This window comes from Sinohyriopsis cumingii, chromosome 4, assembly GCF_028554795.1.
Source record: "Sinohyriopsis cumingii isolate HCF-2022 chromosome 4, ASM2855479v2, whole genome shotgun sequence".
Lineage (NCBI taxonomy): Eukaryota > Metazoa > Mollusca > Bivalvia > Unionida > Unionidae > Sinohyriopsis > Sinohyriopsis cumingii.
The window spans coordinates 15450873-15476645 of NC_142964.1; the positions used below are offsets into that span (position 1 = coordinate 15450873).

Genomic DNA, 25773 nt, shown 5'->3' on the forward strand with positions numbered 1-25773 from the left:
TTAGTAAGTTAGTGAAAATAGAAGTGTGTCTATAAGCAAATTGTTTATGTAACTTTGTTAGAAGTGTGTCTATTAGCACTTCGTTTTCCGTAGCTTGTCAAACAGTCATTGAGTTTGTGATTGTAATTAGTGTTTGTCAGTAAAAAATGAGTGAGTGTTTCTTTTAAGTCCGCGAGTTCCATGTTTATGGGGTGATGATATGAGTCTTTCACGTTTTGGTTTCAGGTGATATTTTCCTTCAGGTCCGTGCTTGACCCATATAAAGGAAACGCTCGTCAGTTAGGCTACCCTTGTTGATTCATCAGCTGAGAAGAATGAGTAGCAGAATCGCTAAATTGATTAAACTTCAGATGCACCTGGAGCATGCCATGCGGCTCCTGTATGAGCTGGCTATGGAGGCCATAACCGAAGATGCCAGGATAGAAATAGAAGAGGAGGAGATAAAAGAAAGAAGAGGAGGAAAAGAAAAGACCTATCATATCTCACGTAATGATGAGGCATGTGTGTGAGGTCAAACCTGAGGCGAGGACGCGTCCACAGAGGCAAACACCACATCCATTACCAACACCGCAACCTCTACCAAAACCACAACCAGTAGCAGTACAGGTGTGTGCAGAGGTTATAAGGAGACCCCAACATCCAATAGTGTAGAATAGGAGAAGACATAATGAAGTCTTCATTATCACTGAAAGTGAAGACTGAGAGAGTGAAGCCAGTCAACCTCCCTCAGCTCTCCCATCCACAACGGTGAATTGGGAGAACGACTGGAGTAGGCGGTGTGTGTGTAGGGCACGGCGTGAGAGATATAATCACTAACAGGTTCATCTGGAGTTTAAAAAAAAACAGCCGTTCTCAGGGCTACCCGAATACCCTAGAAAAGAGACTATTCAAGTTGCCAATTGGTGTGAATGTGGTGTAGTGTGATTACAAAACACTCACTCCTTTACTAATGTTATTGTGTGCGTGTATGAGTCTGTTTGTATGAGCTCATGAGTGATGCCGGGTACTGGTTGATTCACAGTGAATTTCTGATGTTGTTTCGTGGTAATCATGGCTTGTTGCACTGCTTCAACCAGAACTTTGACATCAAAAGTGTTTTGAGTTTCCGTGTTGTTTTTTTTATTTGTGTAGGGGGAATGATTGCCACCAAAGCCACTTCCCAACTGGCTTCGTGATCTAATTGGATAGTTTTAGGTAATTTAGCCGCATAACAACACAAAGTGTTGTGGGGAAACACCTCCATGGAACTGTCACTGTATAAGCGTTCGCGTACGTTAGTGTGAATAGTAGTGTGTTGTTTTTCCCTTCCCTTCTGTGTGGATGGTATATTTGGGTTTGTTTTTTTCTTCTTCCCGTGTGTGGATGGTATATTGTGGTTATTGATAGCATATTTTGGGTTTGATTATTTTTTAGCTCCTTCCCGTGAGTGGATGGTGTAATATGATTCTGTGGAGAGTATAGTAAGGGTTTGTTTTTCTTCTCCACCTGTGTGGATAGTAGATATTGGGGTTTTTGATAGTATATTTTGGTTATGATTTTTCTCCTTCCCGTGAGTGGATAGTATACTATGGTTTTGTGGATAGTATAGAAAGAATTTGTTTTTTCTTCTCCCCCTGTGTGGATAGTAGATATTGGGGTTTTTGATAGTATATTTTGGGTTTGTTTTTTCTCCTTCTCGTGTGTATGGATAGTAGATAATATGTGAAGTGAGTGTAGGGGATGTTTTCCTTCACGTCCGTACTTGAGACATGCAAAGTCAAAGCATTCGTCGTTCACGTTGAGACCGAGCAAGAAGCAACAGTGATGGAAATCAATACTGCAGTACAAAGCATGTAAGGCGTGGCTCCAAGATGGCCACCAGCAATAGCAGTAATACAAGCTACAGCACTAAGGGCCATTAAGGCTATTGGTTTATCTCTAGGTTCAAATCGGAGTCTGAGAGCTGGAGGAAGAAGAACAACATTATTATTAGTCTGGATCTCTAAAACTGCGGGTGCAGACCTTAATATCGGAAAGGGAGGCTTTAGTATAACTAACAGGAAGAAAAGCAAGAAAAGTAAAAAGAGAAGGAAACCTGCCCACAACGAGGCGGCTAGCCACTTCGTTACTCCTTCTTCTAACTTAGGCGGTATACAAGGCCCAGACTAAAGTTCAGCAGCCAAAAAAAAAAGGAAGGATGCTGTAACACAGATGAATATATCCACAAGGGAAGCTACCACCATGACTAAGAAACCGCTACAAACAAGAAAAGAAAAGCACTCAGCTAAACACACGGTAGGAGCGGAAGGAGGAAAGGATAAGGACAGAGAAGAATATACGATCGAGCAATGCGCCACGAGGTTGAGTTTTCAAGATACCCTAAATAACACCAAAAAGGTCAAAAAATATCATTAGTACAATCGAGTACATGGCCTGGAGATCTCTGCAACCAATGAAGCAGCCCAACACACAACAATGGCTGTTTGCTCAGCGTACTCTAAAGAACTATCCGAAAGCCTATGAGAATTGCCCGCTTACCACCCTCGTGAAACTCGCCACTTGATTATCAGCTATCTATGGGATTGAGGCATTTCCCACAGAAGAATACGAAAACAAACAGACTCCAGCTGTCACCTGGGAGTTCGAGAACCGCAGGGACACCTTTCGGCTGCGAACATAACAACAATAGCCCTTTTCAGGGCTCCAAATTGCCTCTTATCTCTAGGGAACCATTTTGGCTTGGTATCGATCTTTGATAAAACTATATCCAAAACAAACAGTGATCAAACTTTTGATATGTCGCTTAGACATTTTTATTAAATAGGACAAATAGGCCATTTTATTATGTACACTATGTACTAGAACTAGATAGATTTATTAAGAAGTAGGAATATTTGTAGACTTGCAGGATTTGATCTAATTGCACAGTGGCTAACACATTATTGGTATTTTTTGTATTGTCCATTAACAAAACTGGACTAGATTTGAAATAAGTACGGACTGGCGTTTTGGGGAGTACACAACATCCATGGCTGGCTTTCCGAGACCCTTCTTCATGACCTCACTCGGGCATCGTGCCATTGACGGAATGTGGGACCATTTCCACCCGTCAAAAAGCCAGGTGTCCTAATGTGACGTCATCGCTGCCGACCATTCGTAGCGGACGTTACATACTGCTTGGGTTGTCTCCTGGTGCGTTCAATCGCAACTGAATTCCAACTTTTCAATCATGAGTGCGTGTTGGGTTCATTCCCACTCATGATGGCCCTACATTCAGGTCGTTAGGGACTAATTAGTCCCACGATGTGATGGCCAAATTAATCAGTGTTCTTTGAACACATAAAAGTCAATGGGATGAGGCACTAATTCCTTCCCCCAGGAGTAATTAAACATCCAGCTGTGCTGGAATAAGGGTCGAACATGCCCTAAACGGACACAATCGACGTTAATTCAACTTACCTACCTACCTCGTTCGCGCCTGTACTAGTTGTGTGATGTTATTTTCTGGCTAAAACGATTTGGATAAGATAGATTGGGGTCCTATGTATTGCACATAGCTGCTGGCCAATTTGGTTTTTCTGGCATAGATCCTAGTGATGGTTTTTGATCATTGTTGTTGATTTTAGGTGGTTTCTTATTCCTGTAGATATCTTTTAGAATAGAGAATAGTTTCCTGCCTTTGGTGTTTTGTATTTGTTTCATTTGGTTTTCTGCTTATTTCATAGTATGGTAGATGTTTGGTGATTATTCCTTTCCTGATGGCATAGGGGCATTTGGGGATTGTGGTATATATGATCATCTCTGCAGTTTGTCCATTTAGGTGTGGCACTTCTGCATTGTCCCTTGTGGTCCCCCCCCCCCCGCATTGTTTGCATACTTTGTTAACTTGCAATTGGACGCATAGTGCCCCCAATGCTGACATTTGCTGCAGAACCTTGCTTTGTTGATGTATGGTTTCAGGCGTTGGCTTTCTTAATTCTAAGAACGCTGTATTGGTCTCCTGCCCTTTGTATTTTTTTATAGTTTGTGTGCCTTATCAATGGGTGTCCCACTGCCTTTAAGTTGTTTAGTTAGAGTTTGATTGTCCATCCATTTGTTTGGACCTTTTACCTTAAGAACTGACTTAAACTTGTTTGTGTTTATTTGGGGGTGGGGTGGGTTTTTCAGTTTTTGTGTTAGTTGCTTGGGCCTTTATGTTGGGTTTAGGGTGTTGAGCTTACTGATTGATTATGTGGTGTCTTTCCACTTTAATTTTGAGTTTATTTATTTGTTTCAATTCTAGAAATATTGCCACTTGATTTAGGTGCTGAAGTGCATGATTATGTATCTGGTGTTGGGCCGGTGTTAAGGTAAATTGCCCATAATTCACCCTTATTAGGGCCCCTGTTATTGCTGTTAAGGCTCAGGTTACGCCGCTGTGTGGAGTTACTGCTTACATAAACTGTATGCTCTATAGGGGGAAATATATGCTTAGTTTTTTTAGTATTATTCTGTGTGGTTGGATTTTGTGGGTTATTCGGTTTTATTGGTTGTTTGGCTGGTGTTGTGGCTGTTTTAGTTTGGGTTGTAGGGTTGATGTTTTTATTTGATTTAATATCCTTATTTGGTGTTTTAATCTCTTTTGTCGCCATTTTCCTTCTACAGAAAATCTCACAGTATTTTCTTGTGCTTGAGAACTTGTGAGGATTCTGCGCAGGTGTATACTAGTATGATTCCTAGTACCAGTTTTCAGGAAATGGCGCCAGAAAATTGAACTAAGGATTTTTAAACGAGAATGTTTTTAAGTGATAAAAAGAGTTGAAAATGTTAAAAGTTGGTTAAACAATGGGTAAAAATTTGTCGTGATTTATTCCCTATAATTGAAAATCACACAAAGGGTTATTAAGTGCTAAATAACTTGTGTGGATTCAATCCAGGTATGTTCTAGTATGTTTCATAGTACCTGTTTAAGGAAATAAGCGGCACATTTGGTTAACAAAAAAAATAGTAATTGTTGAAATGTTATTTAGATTAAAAGGCTTTTACAATTGTTTCAATGACAGAATTGATAAAAAAGCACAGAGTTATAATACCCATAGGCTTTGTAAGTGCACAATACCTTTTAGAATAAAATTCCTTTGTCTGAAAAGATTGTTCCTTTGTGAAGTGGCGTGGTTAAGATGGCGTTTGGTGGCTGGAACAAAGGAACAAGGACTGCTGGGCGGGCTGGTTAGGCTGGCGGGGTTGTTAAAACTCTGTACGAATTCGGCAGTCAAAAGTGCAGCTGGAATGGCTACTGCAATGGTAGATGTTATTTATCGGAACAGCTATTTTGGTATCAAGACCCACTTCTTGTGAGCGGTAACCCCGTTGGCGTATAACTGTTGCGACTGGTAGCCTTGGTGGAATGGAATGGAATGGAACTTAAACATAGAGAACAAATAAGATCAGATGTCTTTGACACATCCTAGCTACCCGATTAATCGGCGAAGATATCTGTCTTATACAAATAGATTTAGCCTGGTAATAAACATCACATAATTAGTATTCAGGTTAAGAAACTCATATTAAGGGGAAAAATAAAATCAAATGTCTTTGACACGTCTTAGCGACCCGAATAATCGGCAAAGATAGCTGTCTTAATCAAATAAGACTTAGCCTGAAAATGTAAATAAGCTAAACAAATTTAAACAGATAAAATACAAATAAGGCAACTAGGAAACATAAATAGGAATTTAAAAAGGGGGCATGTTTTGTTTTCCACCCTTTTTCTTCGGAGAAAGGGAGAAAGATAGAAATTTCCGTTTTTAAAAAAAAAATAATTTAGTTTTTGAGTCACCTTTCCAATCTAAACACTCCTTTTCCACTTCCTCTAAACAATACTTGACAAACCTAACTTGCAGGTAACTCCACTAATACCTCTGAGAATACTCTAGCCGAAGGTGACAGTAATACCACGAGAAATTCTAGGACCCCCCCCCAAAAAAAAAAATTAGAGCATATAAGGTGGTCCAACACCCAAGACCGTCAGGGCCTACTACACAAAGTAGCAAAACTATAAGCAACTTTAGGAACGAAGGACCCCACATTAGCATCTGTAAGGTGGTCTAAACATCAACGACCATCAAGCCCAGCAGCACATAGCTGCAACTAAAACAAGGATAATTTAGACAAGTAATACCCTAAAAACAGAATCCTTCATATAAGGTAGTCTCAAAAGATCAAGACCATCAGGACCAGACACACAAGGTGGTAAACTTTATTAAAAACTGTCACCTAAGATACCTCTCCTAGGCCAAATTCTAAACTCAAAACAGCACAGAGGTTTTTCAAAATTGTGTAGGACGCCGTATTAGAACTGATACCCTGAAATCTAGGAGCACCGACCTATGACCTTGGAGCCGCCTTTCCACCCTCTCCTCCCTTGCCACGGCCAGATCTTAAAACAAACAGCGTGCAGTGCACGACCTTAATACTATAGAAAATCCAGTACCAAACATATGAGTGTGTGATATGTCCATTCCCACTCATACATACCTAAATGCAGCTTTGTAGTGACGACTGAATAGGCTGAGTGTGTGCTGGGTCTATTCCCACTCGCTTTCAAGCCCTCCATTCAGACAGTTAGGACCTCTTTCAAGGTCCACTGCCTGACGGCTTTAATTAAAACGTGCTCCCTGAGCACATAAATGCCTGGGAAGTGTCTCCAATTCCTTCCCTTAGGAGCAATTAAATAGCCTACCGTGTAGGCCTAACGCAGAGGTACATGCTCGAAAGAGCGCAAACCTCTTTAATCCAACATATATAGTCGTTCGCGCCATCATTCCATTTCTAACACGGCTATCGATACACACATACGTGCAGTTGTGTGCTTGTTGCAGAGAGAGGTGCTTTGTTTAGCAGGAGCCTGTAGAGAACTATCTTCAGATAAAGAAAGAAATAAGAACAAGAGGTGAAAAAGAAGAACAGGAGTCCGGAACAAAGAAACTGAGGACAATAGAAGCCCGCCAAGCTGAAACAAAGGAACAAAGGACTTGGAACAAAGGAATCCCGCCAAACAAAGAATAAGGTTGCAAACATTCACTAAGCCTGCGGGTATATAATAATTCTGTGCTGTTTTAAGCTAAAACTAATTTTCTAATTACTTTTAACTACTCCATTCTACTTCTATTCTTCTTTACTACATAACATAATAACTCTTCTTTGGCGCCATTATCCTAAAACAAGTGGTAGGTACCATACTAGGGAACACTTGGACCGAGCCCTTGCATATTTTTAGCAACAAAAATCCCTGCAAGATTCTCAGTTATTAGATAACGCCAATAGCTACTTACTAATCTATCAAATATTAGTAAATAATAACAAATCAATATTCTTCCTTTGCCGATTATTCCGCCAACAGGTGCTAGGCCGCACACTAACATTCACATGTACCGTGTCATTAATATTTCTAAGCACAAAGAAAAAACACTGTAAGATTTACAGTTATCGAATAATCTAACACCTATAAGTACCGCCATTTTCCCAACCTTTCTCTGCTAAAACCTAACCCCTCTCAGGCTAAAAACATCCGAAAACAGGTACTAGTAAACATACTAGTAAACACCTGGGCAGAATCCTAGCAAGTCTGTTAGCACTTACACACCTCTGCATAGATTTTCTCCATTAGATGATATCGCTATCTTTTAACAAACCTAACTCTGAACTATCACCTAAAAATAAAACCAACTAATTAAAACAAAATTTAAAAATATTTCAGTCATTTCACAATGGAAACAAACCAAAAACACAACTATCTCTACTAAATGTCTCAAAAAACTGGAATTAACAAGACCGTGCATGTAACCAAAGGCAAAACATAACTAGGAAACAAAACACCTTCACAAAACAATTGGCCAAATGTAACCCTCAGTCTCAGGATACCACAAAACCTCAACCATATTCTCAGGGCACCATTTGTACCTCCCCCCAAATAACAATATGGAATATTAAACAATATAAAAACCCATCCATCAATCAATTAGTAAAAAAAACCCCACTAAAATGCACAATTAGGACTCCCACTAGCCCATAATAAGTAATCCAAACTAACCAAAACCCAGAATGCATACTATCATCGGTCTACTACAAAGACCAAAATGCATCATACAAATATGAAGAACTAGATGACACTATCCCAATGTCATAAAATGAAAATATTTACGGTGATTTTACCATTACCACAAGCTCTACACAATTAGTAACAAACGTAGACCCCCAAAATAACCCCACAACTATTACAAAAACCAACTGAACTAGAACAAAACCAAGTACTTCAAAATACTGAAATTACAAATAGGGCAAATAAAGCAAAAATTGTAAATACAACACCCATCCCAAGAACCCAAAAGAAAGTAATCCATGATGGCCAAACACCTGGCCCATCAGGAATCACAAGCAAAAAGGGAACTAAATCCCAACACAAACCAAATAACTCAACTAAATCAGACAACTTCCCCACCAAGGACAGCCATAAGAAACCAAAAATTCCAACCCTTCACAAAAACACAATTATTAAAGCAACTCGAACAAATGGAGTGTACACCCAAAACCACAAAAACAAATAATACACAACAGCCAAACCCCAGGACCATCAGGGACCCACCTTGGGAGTAAAACCCCTCCCAAACAGAACACCAACACACCTAACAAATTTGACCAACCCCCCTATTCAGGAGAAAACCACCGAAAATTCAAATACATAGGGAAAGGAAAGAGCCCCATGAAACCCAAAACTCAACTAAACCCTAACCATATTGGAACCAAAATCATAGGGACAATCCAACCATAACACCATCAAGACAACAAACCAAAATTCCACTCACTAAAACACACATTATATATCGGCAGCAAGTCCAACCAACTGTTACACTTAAGTACGAACAACATCATGTCAGCCCTACTAAGAGTACATCAGGGACAGTTTAGACTATTAAGGACAATAAATAACTACTTAATCATCCACTGCAGCACCCTCAGTCAAGTAGAAAAACTACTACAACTTGTAAACATAGGGCACATTAAAATTAATATAGAAAGGCACTACAAGATGCAAAACAAACCCCAGACAGCCCTGCATCTTCTAAATCAACACCTCCCCAACCAAAAAATAAAGCAAACCCCTGTAATTAACCTACCAACCAACCCCACAAACAAACTTTAAGGGAGTATTATCACTCAAAGGTCACAACACAAACCTAAAGAATGAAACATTATTAAAAAAATTAAACGAAAATGGTATTAAAGTCCAAAAAATCTATCGACTTAAAAATTACAAAGGACAAAACACCTCAAAAGCTGCACTAGAATCACCAAACCACTAGCACCATTGGTCAAGCTAGTCCCATACGGGGTGAGACACAGACTCGAACCCTTTATTAACAAATCTAAGTTTTGCACAACGTGTCAACATTGGGGACTCTCTGCCCTCAAATGTCGATACAAACATGTCAACACTGTGGTGGCCAACACAAGGGCACATATCACTCACATAGCCAAAAATGCCCTAACTGCAGGGACCCTCTCCACCCCAAAGCAGCAGAATGTCCATACACAATTAAAGAAAGGATGATCATTACTCTAATGAACACCAAACATCTTACATACCTTGCAGCCCAAAACATAGTAAACAAAACGAAAATGCACCCCCCCCCCAACAATCTGAGGCTAGCGAAACACTAAATAGCCTAAATCAAACTATACTAAGCAGAAACCCCACCACCAAATCACAACTCCCCTCCCCAAAAAACACAAAACCATAACTATCCAATATTCAACAACCACAAAAACAAACCGAACACAGGAAAAACCTAAACCAAATCAGCATCATAGCCACTCTAGCTATAACCTAAAAATAAACCCATCACCCAATGATAGCAAAACCACAGTAACATGGCCCATCCTCTTAAGCATACTAAAGAAACTATCCGAATTAGATACCAACAACCTACATAACCTAGCAAACATAATAACAACACGAAACCCAATAATAACTAAGCATTTCAAATCCACACTTGCAATTACTCCCCTGACCATCAATATAGCAGAAAATCTAACACCAACAATGGATAATACAACCAAAAAAGAACTTATAATCTGGCAATGGAACTGTAGGGGATTATTTAAAAACCTCCCAGAACTATTTTTTTTAAATTAATAAATCAATAAACAAACTAGATATCAATTGTCTCCAAGAAACACACCCATCAGAAAACCTAAAACGTTTACCTAAGATCCCAGGGTACTCACCAGGCATATTCAAACACCGTAATAATGGACAAAAGGGAGGAGGCCTGGCAATATTTTTATTAGAAACGTTAACAAACTCAGAAACCCTAGCAGTTCCAATTGCAAATGATCCAAACAACACCCTTGAAATACAATCTATCCTAGTAAGTACTGGAACAACTACTATTCAAATTACAAACATATATGACCCTGGAGGTAATAACCATCAAGTAAACTACCACCAAATCACCAAAAACCCATTAAACAACTTAATCATCTGTGGTGACTTCAATGCACACAATGAATTATGGGTAGAAAGTAGAAATGACAAAAGAGGCAAGCTGATCGAAGATTGAATAACAAAATATGATCTAGTCATCTCAGAAACCAGATTAAATCCTGAGGATGGTTCCCTCTCAGCCATTGACCTAACTATATGCACACCCAAACTTGCACAAATAACTGAATGGTGTGTAGACCAAGAAAATAAATTAGGCTGTGACTACTTCCCCATCATCATCACCATCCAAATTACAACTCAACATATCCCCATCGATGCCCCCCCCCCCCCCCGATAGAAATATGACAAAGCAGACTGGGATAAATTCAACAATATCTTGTCAACTATAGACGCTAAAGATCTAGAAAACCCAGATACCAATATCTTCCACGACAATATAATTAAATCCATCCACAATACAGCTAGTTTATGCATACCAAAAACTGTAAGATCCCCAACTAAAAAAATCAATACCCTGGTGGAGTGAAATGCAGCACAGCACATAAGAAAAATAAGAACACTCAATAAATATAAACACACAGGAAACTCCATAGACTTCACCCACTACAAAGATAAGGAAAATAAAATCTAAAATACATCACACAATTCGCTAAAGAAAAATCCTGGTAAACATTTTGCTCTAAATTAAATCTAAAATCAAATTCCATACAAGTCTGGGATAAAATAAAATCTGTTTGAGGAAAATCAACCTACTCTACCCCCAAACTGATAGGTGCTATCACCAGTCAAGAAAAGGCCGATATGCTTGCTAGTCACTTTTCCGACATGAGCAGCGTCAAGAACCATTCAAAAAATTTCCAAGACCAAAGAAATACGGCAGAAAACACCCTTCAACACCTATTTCAAGACAGAGGAACCCAAGATTCGGACTTAAACAGCGAAATCACCTTATACGAATGGTAAATGGCGTTAGGGTCAAAGAAAGAACCATCACCTGGAAAAGAACAAATCGGGTACATAATATATAAAAATCTCCCCAGCAATATAACAACAACCATTATAAAGCTACTCAGCCAAATCTGGAATAATGGAAAACTACCAAATAACTGGAAACAAGCTATCATTATTCCCATCTCCAAACCAGGCAAAGACCCTAACAACATAACATCATATCGACCAATCTCCCTCACCAATACTATATGTAAACTTATGGAAACTATACTCTCAAACATATTAAAACAACACCTCAAAAGCAACAATCGGCTATCAGAAAACCAATGTGTCTTTCGTAACAAGCGTTCCACCACCGATCAACTACTACGATTAGAAACGGACATTAAACTAGCATTCAGCTCCATGAGAAAACAGAAAGAAACCTCATTGCGGTCTTTCTTGACCTAGAAAAAGCTTTTGACCTAGCCTGGACAAAAGGATTGATTGCAAAGCTCAACAACTTCGGAATTACTGGACGCATGTTTAACTGGATTGCAAACTTCCTAGCAGGTCGTAAAATTATAACCAGAGTAGGAAACATCCACTCCAAAGAATTTTACCTTGAAAATGGAACACCACAAGGGAGCGTACTCAGTCCAATATTCTTCAACCTTATGATCAACGACCTTGACCTTAACCTAGCCTCCATTAAAGTTAATATCTCACAATTCGCTGACGACAGCTGCATCTGGAGAGCAGGAAACCCCGGCAGCAAACCAGTCATTACAGAAATACAAAAGAGTTTATATAACGTAGGGAGATTGGGGGATAAATGGGGGTTTAAAACATCACATGAGAAAACTGTAGCAATAATATTTACCCCAAAACGAAATAACAAATTAGCCTACCCTAACCTCTATCTACAAAACCAACTGATCAAATATGTGAAGGTAGTAAGATTCCTAGGAATGTATTTCGACAGCCACCTAACCTGGGGACACCATATATATATATATATATATATATATATATATATATATATATATATATATATATATATATATATATATATATATATATATATATATATATATATATATATATATATATATATATATCCTTATACAAGGCTGCAATAAAGACTTAAATTTCTTAAGAAACCTCAAAGGTACCACATGGGGATCAAACGAAGAAACCTTACTTACCATCCATAAAGCCCTTGTAAGATCCAAATTAGGCTACGGTTGTCAAGTGTATAACTCAGCAAAACAACCACTCCTAAGCAAACTAGATGCCATCCAAAGAAAAGCTTTAATCGTTTGCAAAAGCACACTTCCCTCCTCCTCATCTGACGAGCTTCAAGTCCTCGCTGAGGAACTACCACTAAAACTGAGACGGCAAGAAATGTTACTCATATATTCCATTCGATTAGCTAACCATGCAAACACGCATCCCACTAAAATTGCCATTTGCAGATGTAACATCACCTTTAGCCACAAACTAGTTCCAAACATACCAGGTGGCAAAGTAATCCTATAACTTAGGGAACAACTTCCAATACTTGAACAACAGGAAGAATACACCAAACCTCCTGACCAAACCCCTTGGACACAAACCAAACCAAGGGTAAACACCATGGTCACAGAATTCCTTAGACAAATTGGAACAAGAAAATAAACTAAAATCCATAATCGCAAATGACATACAGGACACCTACCCTGGTTTCATTAAAATATACACAGACGGGTCCAAAACAGCTGAACCACCCAGAACGGCAGCAGCAATAGTAGTCCTTGAATTTAACATCCAAATGGGAATCAAGCTACCAGACCATTGCTCTTTATACACTACTGAATTCTGGGCAATTATTGAATCACTTTATTGGATCAAAAACAATGACATCCAAAAAGCAGTCATTATTAGTGACTCCCTTAGTGTAATAAACTCAAATAAAACCCGAAACTCTAGTTCAAGACAGATGTTCCTTGACGGGTCTTTCCATATGCTCTAAGAATTATCCACAAGAGATCAAATAGTCGAGTTCATGTGGGTGCCATCACATATATGAATCCCTGGCAATGAACAGACAGATAAAGTCGCAAAAAGTAAGTTAGGAGACCCCAACCCAACCACACTTAGCTACAACATCACAGAAGCTCATTGCTTCATAAAAACCTATATCAGTAAAAAATGGCAAGAACACTGGAATTTCACCCCTAAAGGTAGGAAACTTCACTCCATCCTAACAACAGTCAACATATCCATTAAATCACCCAAATGTAGCAATGTTGACCAAAAAATAATTAACCGAATAAAGACAGGTAAAACCAAATTAGCAGGCAGTTTTAGCAAATACATAGGGCCCAAACCTGTAAATATAAACTGCTACCACTGTCACACCGTAGAAGACCTGCAACATGTATTCAATGATTGCACTAAATTCCAACTAGCAAGAACCAATTTCAAAAAGCACAAAATGCAATTGGATCCCCTTATACCTTTCCAGGAATCCTAGACTGGAAAAACCCCAAACATACAATTAACATCCTATAATATATTAAAATTCCTAGAAAAAACCGAACTTAAAAATAGGATATAACCAGCCCCAAACAACCGTGTCAGGCAGTTAACAAAAGACGGGCGACTTTGACACGTCTAACGAGACCCGAGTTTTCAGCAAAGAAACCCGTCTCCAATTAACAAATATCAAAAAACCTTCTCCACTAAACTTATCTCCCATACAAAAACCGATTACTCTAATTAAAAACCTAAAAACAACCAAACCTAGCAGTCAGGCTAACAAACCTAAAATTAGGGGGAAAACCAAAAAAGTAAGTTCGTATATCCTTGACACGTCCCAGCGACCCGAGTTTTCGGCAAAGATATCTGTCTTATAAAATGGAGTTAACCTGAAATAAAATAACAACACACAAATAAAACAAAATAAAATCAACTATCATATTAGTAAACAGGCTAATAAACTTAAAAACTAGGGAATAAATAAGATCAGATGTCTTTGACATGTCATAGGGACCCGATTTTTCGGCAAAGATATCTGTCTTAATAAAAAAAAACTTAGCCTGGAAATAAAACAATAGCTCCATCAATAAAACTATGACAAACGAAACCAAATAACCCTAAAATCCACACATACAGGAACAATAAATTGCAATAAACAACAATCTTTATTTATTTGTCTATCTATTTAATTATTTTTAAAAAAACAATTTAAATTTAAATTTAAATTTACACTTACATTTGGATTTAAAAAATATCTACTTGCATACTCTACTAGCCTTAAACAGCACATACTATGTTTCCAAATTTCAAACATTTAGAACCTAAATTTCAAAATTAATGCACAGCGGAACCTTACATCAACCTGGAAACAACGGACAGCAGCCTGCCTTCCCGCACTTCTCTTCCCTTGCCACGGACAGACACCAATTATCAGCACGCAATGCGCGCATAAATGTTTCCCAATAATCACATGAGTGAGTGAGCACATTTCCCACTCATCCCATCAAGTGAAACATATTTTTATTTCTAAGACATGAGAGTGTGTTGGGTTCATTCCCACTCATGTCAGCCCTCCATTCAGACCGTTAGGAACCTATATGGACCCACGGCCTGAGGCTAAATTAACAGTGCTCCCTGAGCACATAAATGCCTAGGGGATGAGGCACTGATTCCTTCCCCCAGGAACAATTAACAGGCCGCAGTGTGGTCATAAATCCGAGGTACATGCACTTAATGTGCGCACACCTCGTTAATCCAATAATAGATAGTTCGTGCCATTCTACACAGAATAAAATAAGATGACCATAGAGTTGTTTAACCAGCTAAAGGATAGTTGAATGAAGGTATCCAGTTACCAAAGACTTTGTGACAAGTCAAGTGACCAGCCTGAAGGTATCCTGGGATCTGGTCCAGGGCATGATCGAAGAGGAAGTCGAAAAGTTACCAGGCTTCATTCAACCAGATGACGTCAAAGAGTGGGTAGCTTGAAGGAGGCCCTTGATAATGTAATGAAAGACAGGTGTTCTTTTTAGAAGACATACTGCTTTGGACTGAGGGGTCCTTTCTGAAGTCGGGGTTGGACCAGCTAACAAAAGCAGAAGAACTGATGAGAAAAGTGATGGAAGAAGAAGTGAAGAAGATAAAAGACAGGTGGTCTAAGGAAAGAAAGGACAAAGAAAACAGAAAGAAAAAAGAGGAGTTTGACAGACTAAAGGAAAACTGGATGAAGGTGCATGAAAAATTTAGATTGATGGGCCTTCATGACTGGATGCCAGAGAAAGAGAAAAAGAAGAAAGGAATAATTGACATAATGAGGAAAAGGTGGAAGAACTAGAGAAAATAGAAGAATCCAAAGGCCCTTTTCAGGGCGACTCATATGCCTCGAAAAGATTTGCTTTCTTGCCTAACTTTTGTCTGTTGTCTGTGTTATCTCTGTTCCATTCCTATTGTCCCTCTATTAATCCCTATACAGGCCCAATACCTTTTTGACTGGATTTTCCCTTGTCCCTATAAATCTTATCCCTATACAGGCCCAGGGGGTTCTGTAATGCATTTTCCCACTGTCCCCAAAGTGCCGGCCTTGTATTTCTCATGTTAAATTTCCCATGTTAAATTCCCATTGTCCCTAATCGTGCCCACGACCTTTTTGACTGGGTTTTCCATTGTCCCTAAACAGCCCCCATTCACTAATGGTGTCTGTAAAGAAATACAGAATACATCAAAATTGAAAATATCATAATGAAGGTCCAGCGAATGGGGTGTACGATAGTCATCTAATAATGTTTATCCAATCACGTGACCACTCGTAATCTATTAGAATAATGAAAATGAAAGCTAAATACACAACTTTGAATCTAACTTTCATATGAGTACAAATAAATGTAATTTATCTGGATAATAAACACTAAATAAATTTGCACTGAATCAATTAACAGGCATGAAGCTGACTTTCAAATTGGTAAGATAGCAGCAATTTATTTGGAAAGGAAATGTGTTAAATTGTGCTTTCAGCGTTAAAGAACCTAACCATGTTGTGTTTGTAGTGCTCTACGTTCGTCATTTAAACCATCTTGTATGTTTAAATCATGTATGTGTCTTATATTGATTTCATCAAAATGAATGATAGCTCAAAACAGAAAAAGGTACAACTTAAGAATTTGCAAGGAGGATTGTGAATCACGACATAAAGTGCATAATTATATTTTATTGCGGACACAGTGGGCACGGATGTGAAGAGTTCAGTAACTCCGTCAATGCACAGTTACCTTTAGTCTTAGCTAGGTTGGAAATACTAGAGTGTGTATTTGTATGTGATCTGAATAAAATATATGTATATTATGTACGTTGTATCTTTGATATAGGACTAGATGTATAAATTTGTCATTAAAAGAAAAATCGTCCTTATAACGAAAAAGAACAAAAAATGTAATGCATACATGTCGTGGTTTATCAACGATACAGCGTACATACTAAATATATTCTCTCACTCTCTCTCTCTCTCTCTCTCTCTCTCTCTCTCTCTCTCTCTCTCTCTCTCTCTCTCTCTCTATATATATATATATATATATATATATATATATATATATATATATATATATATATATATATATATATATATATATATATATATATATATATATATATATATATATATATATATATATATATATATGTGACGTTGGCAGGTTAAAAAGCTTATTATTTTCAGTTGTTGTCATTTTTGTTAAAGCACATCGTTTGAAATGCTTAGGTTAACATATTTATTTTACATCGATTGCGAAACAAGTTCTTACAGTTTATATTAATCACTCTCGCTGGCTTCCTGGGTAAAACCAGTATTAAGCAATGTGGATTAATTATCTTGCTCAAGGATAAATAATACCGCCACAGCGATGATCGAACCCACAACCTTTCGATTTGGAATTTGAAGCTCTACCATTGGACCACGCATTCCACTCCACAATGTTTGTTCTTTAATTTTATGGCAATTATCTTCATCTGTTGTGGAGATATTGATACTGAAGCCCAGCAGATGTAATGCATTTAGATACCAACTTTGAGAATAACTTCTTACATGATATCTCGGAATGTTGTTCGCTTCCTTAAGCCATGTCTTTTCAGACGTTATAAGTATAAACTGAGGTGCCATCCATGTAAATGACATAACAACATACAACAACCTCTGCACAGACGCTGCTATATCGAAAGCAAATGACAGACATTACAACATGAACATCATGGAGTCAGTATTTTATAGGGTCTCTTTCATCTCTGAGGGGTCATAGCATTTATGCTTTTATGAAAAAGTCAATTTTCTATAGCACGATTTATGAACCGGGGTTGGTGTACATTTTCTATATAAAATTGCGACTGGAGGACATGTCGCTATTCAATGGGGATCCTTTTTTTATCTGTGAGGGGTCATAGTTTTATAGGCTTTTATGAAAAAAATAATTTTTTATAGCACGAATTCTGATCGGGATGTGAGGGTTGGGATACTTTTTCTACATAAAACTTTGACGGGGGGTGGGGTGGGGGCACTATTTTATGGGTTCAATTTAATTCTTTACACCGCCCAATTATGCGACGGCAAAACAGGGTCATGGTTTAACCCTTTTCACTTTGAACCGTCTTCAGTGTATGTATGTATGTATGTATGTATGTATATATATATATATATATATATATATATATATATATATATATATATATATATATATATATATATATATATATATATATATATATATATATATATATATATATATATATATATATATATATATATGGAACTAATGTAATGAAAATATTAGAAAACTTTAAAGTGACACTGGTAAGGTTTGGTTTTTCATATTTACCATAAGTAATGGTAAATATGAAAAACCAAACCTTACCAGTGTCACTTTCAAGTTTTAAAGTTTTCTAATATTTTCATTACATTTGTTCCACATAATATTTCATGCGTATCAATTAATATTTTGTCCATTCGATTTATTGACTTACCGGAACTCTTTACTGTCATCATCCACCTGCTATAGGTCGGGCGCTGTTGTCATTTTTATTTTGGCTGATATGGGAGCCACGTAGAAGTGCGAAGAAAATAAGAGTCCAGTTGCAAAGACAGATCTGTGGTTGCACAATGTGCAGGAACATCTGGGTCTACACAGAGTTTGTTAGAAATAGGCAATTAAACTAACAGGGTAGACTCTGATATGTCGGCGTATTAGTCAACGGCAAAACACAGTCTATGTCGTTTAGAATTGAAGTCGAATTATAACCAAGTATAAACGGTGACTAAGTAACGAGATAAATAAATAAATAATATTGGTTTCATCCTTTTCACTTGATTACGCTCCGGTGGCCTAGAGGTTAGAGCGTCCGCCTCGGATGTGGGAGGTCGCGGGTTCGAAGACATAAAAATGATACTAACAGTTGCCTCGCTTGGCGCTCAGCATTAATAGGTTAATGTTAGGACTGGTCGGCCTGGCGTCAGGATAATGTGACTGGGTAGGGCATGATGCTACATGTCTGCGGCATGATGCCCCAGTGCTAGACATAGCTATAAACTGCCATACTGCAAACATCACTGCGATATGACTCAACTATTTTTTAAAGCAACGTTAAAATTACGTTAAAATTCCAAACCACACACACACACACACACACACACACACACACACACTTTAGTTTGACACAACTATTCATCAATCAAAGGAAAGCGGTTGAAAAATGCAGCATTGTTATTTTGCATTAGGACAATGTTATCTCTTGTATCGTTCGTAGCAGTGCACTCTCAACAAAGATCAGATTTCCGGTACATAAAAATTCTGTAAAAATGAACAGCGGACGAATTATGCCACAAAGAAATACTGCTTGCCTTTTATATTGTTATTTGATGTTGACTATAGATTAGCAATCAGTGCTAGCATTGGAGAAAATCCATACGTCTTCATTCTTAAGTACAACATTGTACGAATTACCCAGAATACCAACAACGCAGTTTTAGAGCCCGCGCTAATGTTCCGAATACCGCACAGATAGAGTTCAGTGATACCAGAACATGTTATGATCAGTAAATTTCATTTTTTGATCGATCGGAGGAAATGTGCGCCGTACATTTAAGCGAAACGATACTCCATACATCCAAAAAATATCCGTTTGAGTAAGAAAATTTAAATTATGAGGCGATCATATTTTTTTTCCTGTTGAATGATACTTTGTAAATTTGAAGTTGGAATTTGACCGTGATAAACTGCATGTGAAACATTTGACATATGGACCATTGTTTAATATCCAGCACAAAATGCCACGTGACTTTTGAATGAAGGTTCAGGTTCACATAGCCATTCAAAGGTTAAACATATCAGTAATCAGTAGTACAAGATAGCCATAAAACATTGACCAATCAGTTCCTGTGGTATTTAAAACCACAAAGGGCTTTTTTTAAAAGTTTATATTGGAAATACAAGTAGTGCTTTTAATGTTACTTAGTAGAGTTATAAAACAAGGAATTCTTTAGAAAGTTTGAGCAGAAGGATTATGCCATGAAGAAATACTACTTAGTGTTTATTTGCATATGACAATGAGTTTTGATAAGTAATCTATGCCAGCAATGAGAAACCCCATATGTGTTTATATATATATATATATATATATATATATATATATATATATATATATATATATATATATATATATATATATATATATATATATATCACTGAAGTACAACATCCAAAGAAGTACCCGAAAACAAACCAGTTTTAGAGCGGTGCTAGCGTCCTTCAGATCGTTCGCGAAAAAGATCAAAGATATTAATCAAAACATGCTAAAATCGGTCAATTTGCTTGTAATATATCGAAAATGTGCTCGGTACGATTAAGCGAAACGATAATCCACACAAACGGAAAATATCCGTTTGAGTAACAAAATTTATAATAATGAAGCGTTTAAACTTTATTCTCGTTGAAGGCCGAATACGTGTACTGACAGATCTTCCTTTGGCCATACAAATTCTATGTTGCTTTACAGTCATCATTGGAAATTGGAAGTAGGAATTTCGAATGTGATAAAAAAAAATATGATCCAGTTTTATAACTGCATGTGGTCCATTGTCTGAAACCCAGCAGGAATGGGACACCTGACATTTGGGACACCTGACGTTTTAATGATTGTATCAATCAGGTTCCAGTTCAAGTCGACGATGTCATTGAAAGGTTAAACATATCAGTGATTAAAATTAAAGGTACAAGAAAACCAAAGAACATCAGTTCCGGTAGCATTTTAAAAGCCAAATCGCTTTGTTTGCTTTTATTATGGAAATGCAAACAGTGCTGTTGCTTTTGATATAAGTCCAGAACTCCCAAGTTAGTTCTTACTTTAAGCTGTAAAATGAATACGTCTATAAGAAAACTAAGTTATACTAAAGACAATCAAGTAACTGGTTGTTTTTAATACTGACAGAACTGGAAAAACGCTTTCGAACGTAAGACAGTGGACAGATGAGTCAACATAAACCTGTTAGACTTGATTTTGGAAAATAAACTTATGTTTAGATTATTATGAGTAGCGGTCCGTAGTCTATCTAACTTTAAAGCTGTATTCCTAAAATCTAGTCGTTTGAAACATCAGTCCATTGATGAAAGATCTTTGAACAATTGAAAATTATGTTTAAAATGACTTGCATATTGTCGCAGAATGTCAAGTATACGGTGATTTGAGGGTTGTTTTTTGTTTTCTAACTATCGGAGGACGATCTCATAATCACTTTGCTTTGAGGAACAATATGGGGTAATTCTGTTTAATTTTTTTCAAAACAGATCATAGTGAAAGGTATAGGCAAAACTATGATATTTTAAATTGCCACAGAAATTTTACTCGTAGACAACTTTCCAACCATATAATTGTACATTTTGAAACCCTATATCATATTTATATTACCACATATAACTAAAGTTCATTCGATGCACAGTATTTATGTTTAATAGTCTCTCGCATACATACATACATACACACACACACACACACACACACACACACACACACACACACACACACACACACACACACATACACACATACATACATCATACATACATACATACATACATACACACATACATACATACATACATACATACATACATACATACATACATACATACAAAGAATCATGACGTACTTTATACATGTCGCATAAAAGGTAAAAGTGCCTACCTTTAACTAACTGACCTCGTCCAATAACTCAGCTTTTAAAGTGTTTCAGAAAAATCTCTTTTAACAAACAGTTATCGATTTTCAAAGGAAATAACTGTTCATGAGTACGCACAGAGGATCTTGGTTATTGAAATGGAAGGATACCTTGGTGTAAGCCCAGATAATGATGACACGTGTACTGTAATTGATCGTCCTCGAGTAGAATGAAGCCCTCAGTTCAAAAGGTATTATTTTTCTATGTTCTGATTTATTTCTATCCATTAAAACGTTATCTTTTTGGTACCTGTCAAGTAATTAAATACACAAGTGAGTCAGTAATTGCGTGTTTCATGTAAATCAGATCTTAATGAATTCGATTGGCTTCTGTTTATGCCAATATCATAGGCATTGCCCTGCAACATGGTCATCGACCGACCACAACGATTAAAAATACGATATGTTTTAGTTTATCAAAATCACAGCACCTAATTACAACTTTAGCCTCAGGCCAAATACTAGGTCAGTGGTTTTCAACCCCTGGGTCGAGAGGACGTTTTGGGGGATCGCTGAGGAAATGTGGAAACCTGGTCGTGAGGCTCACATTTTTTAAAAAAAATTTCAGGGGGCCGACAACAAAGGATGGGAACCATTGTACTAGGCAATTAATTTACCACACTATGAAACTACCTTGTACTAGATAGATAAGAATAATGATAGCGAGCGTTGCGAAGCGAACATTTAGATAAGATATATATGCAAATAAAATACTAAAATAGACAGAGCAAAGGAAGGTAGATAAGAAGGACTCGCTCCCGTAACGATCTTTTAGATAATACGTATATTTAAACAACGAGGCATGTAAAACCTACACCACTAGTTTAAAATACAATGGAACTGAGATACATACAGTCTCCACTAAAATTTAATTTGTTTTGCGCAGTCTTCATTATGGAGATAAAGGAAGAAATACATCTAAGTGTTCGAAACGTATTTTTCCTTGGTCACGTGACTTGCTCACAATTAAAAATCTCTGACATTAGTACTATTAGTTTTAACTGAATGACAATAGTAATAGATCTTTTTCCGACTCAGAACTATTCTTTATAACGATCAGGCACAAGAACAGTAAGCACTGTATATGTTTTCTCTTACATGGTGTTATTGACACTTGCCCCACCCACTCCACCTTCCCATATCTCCTGTTTGTGCATCACAAAAGTGTCTATAGTGCATACAGGTAATACCAATGTTGTTCGATGTCTCAGAATGTCACTTCAGAACACACACACATACACACACACGCGCGCGCGCACGCACGCACGCTCGCACACACACACACACGGTTTAAAATCAGATATCCGCTGTTATAAACGAAGACCTGATAGCGACTGCTTAGAGATCATGATCTGATAACCTACGTTATTACCATAATTGCTAATTTTATAAACCAATTAGATGAAGTATAATATCTTTGCGTTTGGAGGCAGAGCACTGTGGATGAAGAGCATGAATGTGTACCGAACGATTTGATTCGCTTACAGATTTTTAAAGCTGCATTTCCATTGGCTCAGTCAAAGGTCACCAGATCATGACCTTAAGCGGTTGTCGTCAGATCTTCACGTGGGACAGCGGAGTTCTGATTTTAATCAGATAGACACCTTCGCTTGATGCTGTGTTTAACCTATTTCAGGGTATCCGTAGCAATTTTAAACGCATGGCACCGAAATGCTATATAGTCACTACCATGCTTTCCAGTGCATGTGCGCATACTTTGCGACAAAAATGAAAGAAGAATTATTTCCTAGTTATGGGTCATATTCAATGATGCAAATCCTAAACACAGTCGACTAATTTGTGTTAAAGATAAACTTAGAAGTTATGTGCAGCTACGCAAAGACATGTAAAAACCGACTTTCTACGATTGTCTTGATCCGATAAAATTACAGAGAAAGTAACGAAATAAGACAGGTATGTGCGTATTATGAGGAGACATACTAACTCCATCCTGACAGGAAAACAGAAATTTTCTAACGATGTGCTAGGTACAGGGAAGGGCAACGTGTTAAAGAACTTTGTCAGAGCTGTAACCTTTGTGAACAGGGATGTGTGTGTGTGTGTGTGTGTGTGTGTGAATGTGTGTGATTTGGATCTTTAACGTAGCTTTAACATTTTTTCAGTCATATCGCTACGATGTCTGCAGTGTTGCAGTTGATAGTGATATCAAGCACTGGGGCATCATGTCGCAGACATGTATCATGATGTCCCACCCAGTCACATTATCCTGACACCAGGCCGACCAGTCCTAACACTAACCTCTTAATGCTGCGCGCCAAGCGAGGCAGCTGCTAGTACCATTTTTGTAAGTCTTTGGTATGACTCGACTGGTGATCGAACCCACGACCTTCCGCATCCGAGGCGGACGCTCTAACCACTAGGCCACCGAAGCGGTTGGAACAGGGATGGGAAGACACTTAAAACATTCTCAAAATAAGTTCTCCAATCAATAGGCGAGCATGCGTAGGTCTATTTTTCCGTACCAGTAAGCCTGTCAGCATGTTCATTTGCCTTCTCTCTCTCCCCCCCACACACACTCATAAACGCGCAACTTCAACGAAAAACACTCATAAATTCTAGTTGTCTGAGGATGTTGAGTTTTTTTTTTACTAGTGTGCTTGTTCAGTATTGATCATATATTAATTTTCTCTTACGTTTTGTTCAAAAATAATAATTTTAAAGTAGCTAACAAGAACTGTATATCAGGTACGAAATGGTGGGATATCTAAAAAGCATTTTTTTCTTTTCTTGAAGCGATGTAATTTTATGCAGCGGATTCAGAAACCCTATCACTGGGCACAGATGATGATAAATCTACAGCCACATACAGCTAATAAAATCAAATCATAATCAGCACTTGTTTCTACTGACAATTAAGTATAAACTTCACAAGCCTTACACATATATACGCTCTGAAGTCACTAAGTCCAGTGCTCTCTTGGCGATTTCAAATTCTCACCTATTTTCTTCTTCTTCAAAATACGGAAAATATTTATCTACAGCTCTTCCGTTAAAACTAGATTGCCAGTTCTAATTCTTTTAATTTTAATTGAATTTCCACCTCTCTTTCTAATTTTGCATTTTAATTTTCACTTGCATCTCTTCTTTTTTGTTTTGCATTTTGCATCTGCATTTGTATTTGTCGCTTCTCCCTTTCATCCGTCTCATTGTTGATTTCTCTTTCTTCTTTCGTCTTTTTGAATTCGTCTCTTTATTCTTTCTGCATTTGCATTTTCATTTTTCTTTCTTCTTTAGAAACTAATGTTTTCTTATGTCTATTTCAATCTGGTATTTTAATTTCATTTCAGAGATACACTGAGTCTTACTATTAATCCCAAAAGCACTTGCATAAAAAATGTCCTTTTCCACCAAATAAATGACCGAACTATTTTTAATTTCCCGTTTTAACAAAGATGTTATGCCCGAAAGATCGTATAGGTTGGCAAGCTGTAGCCACTCATCTTTCTTTAACACTCCAACCCTTTCCGGGTCGGATTGGAAAGGAAAATCTCCAACCTTGATGACATTAAAAAGGTTTGGTGGTTTCGCATTGAAAACGTAAATGAACAGGGACAAAGAAATCCTTGATCATGTTTTGACGCGTTCATTCCCCGTACAATGTACACCTTTTTCTCAATTCAGTGTAGGATTCTTAAATTACGTTTATTTTCCCCTTCTGTTTCTCTGAAGAGGGATATAGGGTGCTTTTAGCCAGAAAGTTGTGAACAGCACTGTGCTGTGTGGGCGGTCCTGAGGATGTGTATATTCAGTGTGTTCTAATTGTCTAAATAAAGGAGAGGCGTGTGATAACCATTTATATCAAATGTATAGGGAGCACATGGCATATGAGATGCTAGCAACAGCAGCGGATTAAGGATTTGGGGGTGTCTTGAGGGGTGGGGGTGTCTTGCGGTACTTAAGATATAGATTTACCAATATACCTTGAAACCAGGCCTTAAACTGTCCTTTATGTGTGTATAATTAGTATACGTATTTTAGGCTAAGTTTTAGATGGTTTAGACCTATATATGGTTTATTTTAATACATGTAATTTTTTCGAAAGTACAAATACACGTGGGATATTATGAAAATATTATTTATATACA

General features: G+C 37.5%; 1 protein-coding gene across 1 annotated transcript in view; it reads right to left on the reverse strand.

Moving 5' to 3' along the window:
• The window catches only part of LOC149800659 (uncharacterized), a 39046-nt gene extending 33733 nt beyond the window's left edge, over positions 1–5313 (reverse strand). The window contains exon 1 of the mRNA XM_089954213.1: positions 5078–5313. The gene's annotated coding sequence lies outside the window, so the exon portion shown is untranslated. The remainder of the gene's footprint in view (positions 1–5077) is intronic.
• Between the last annotated feature and the right edge of the window lie 20460 nt (positions 5314–25773).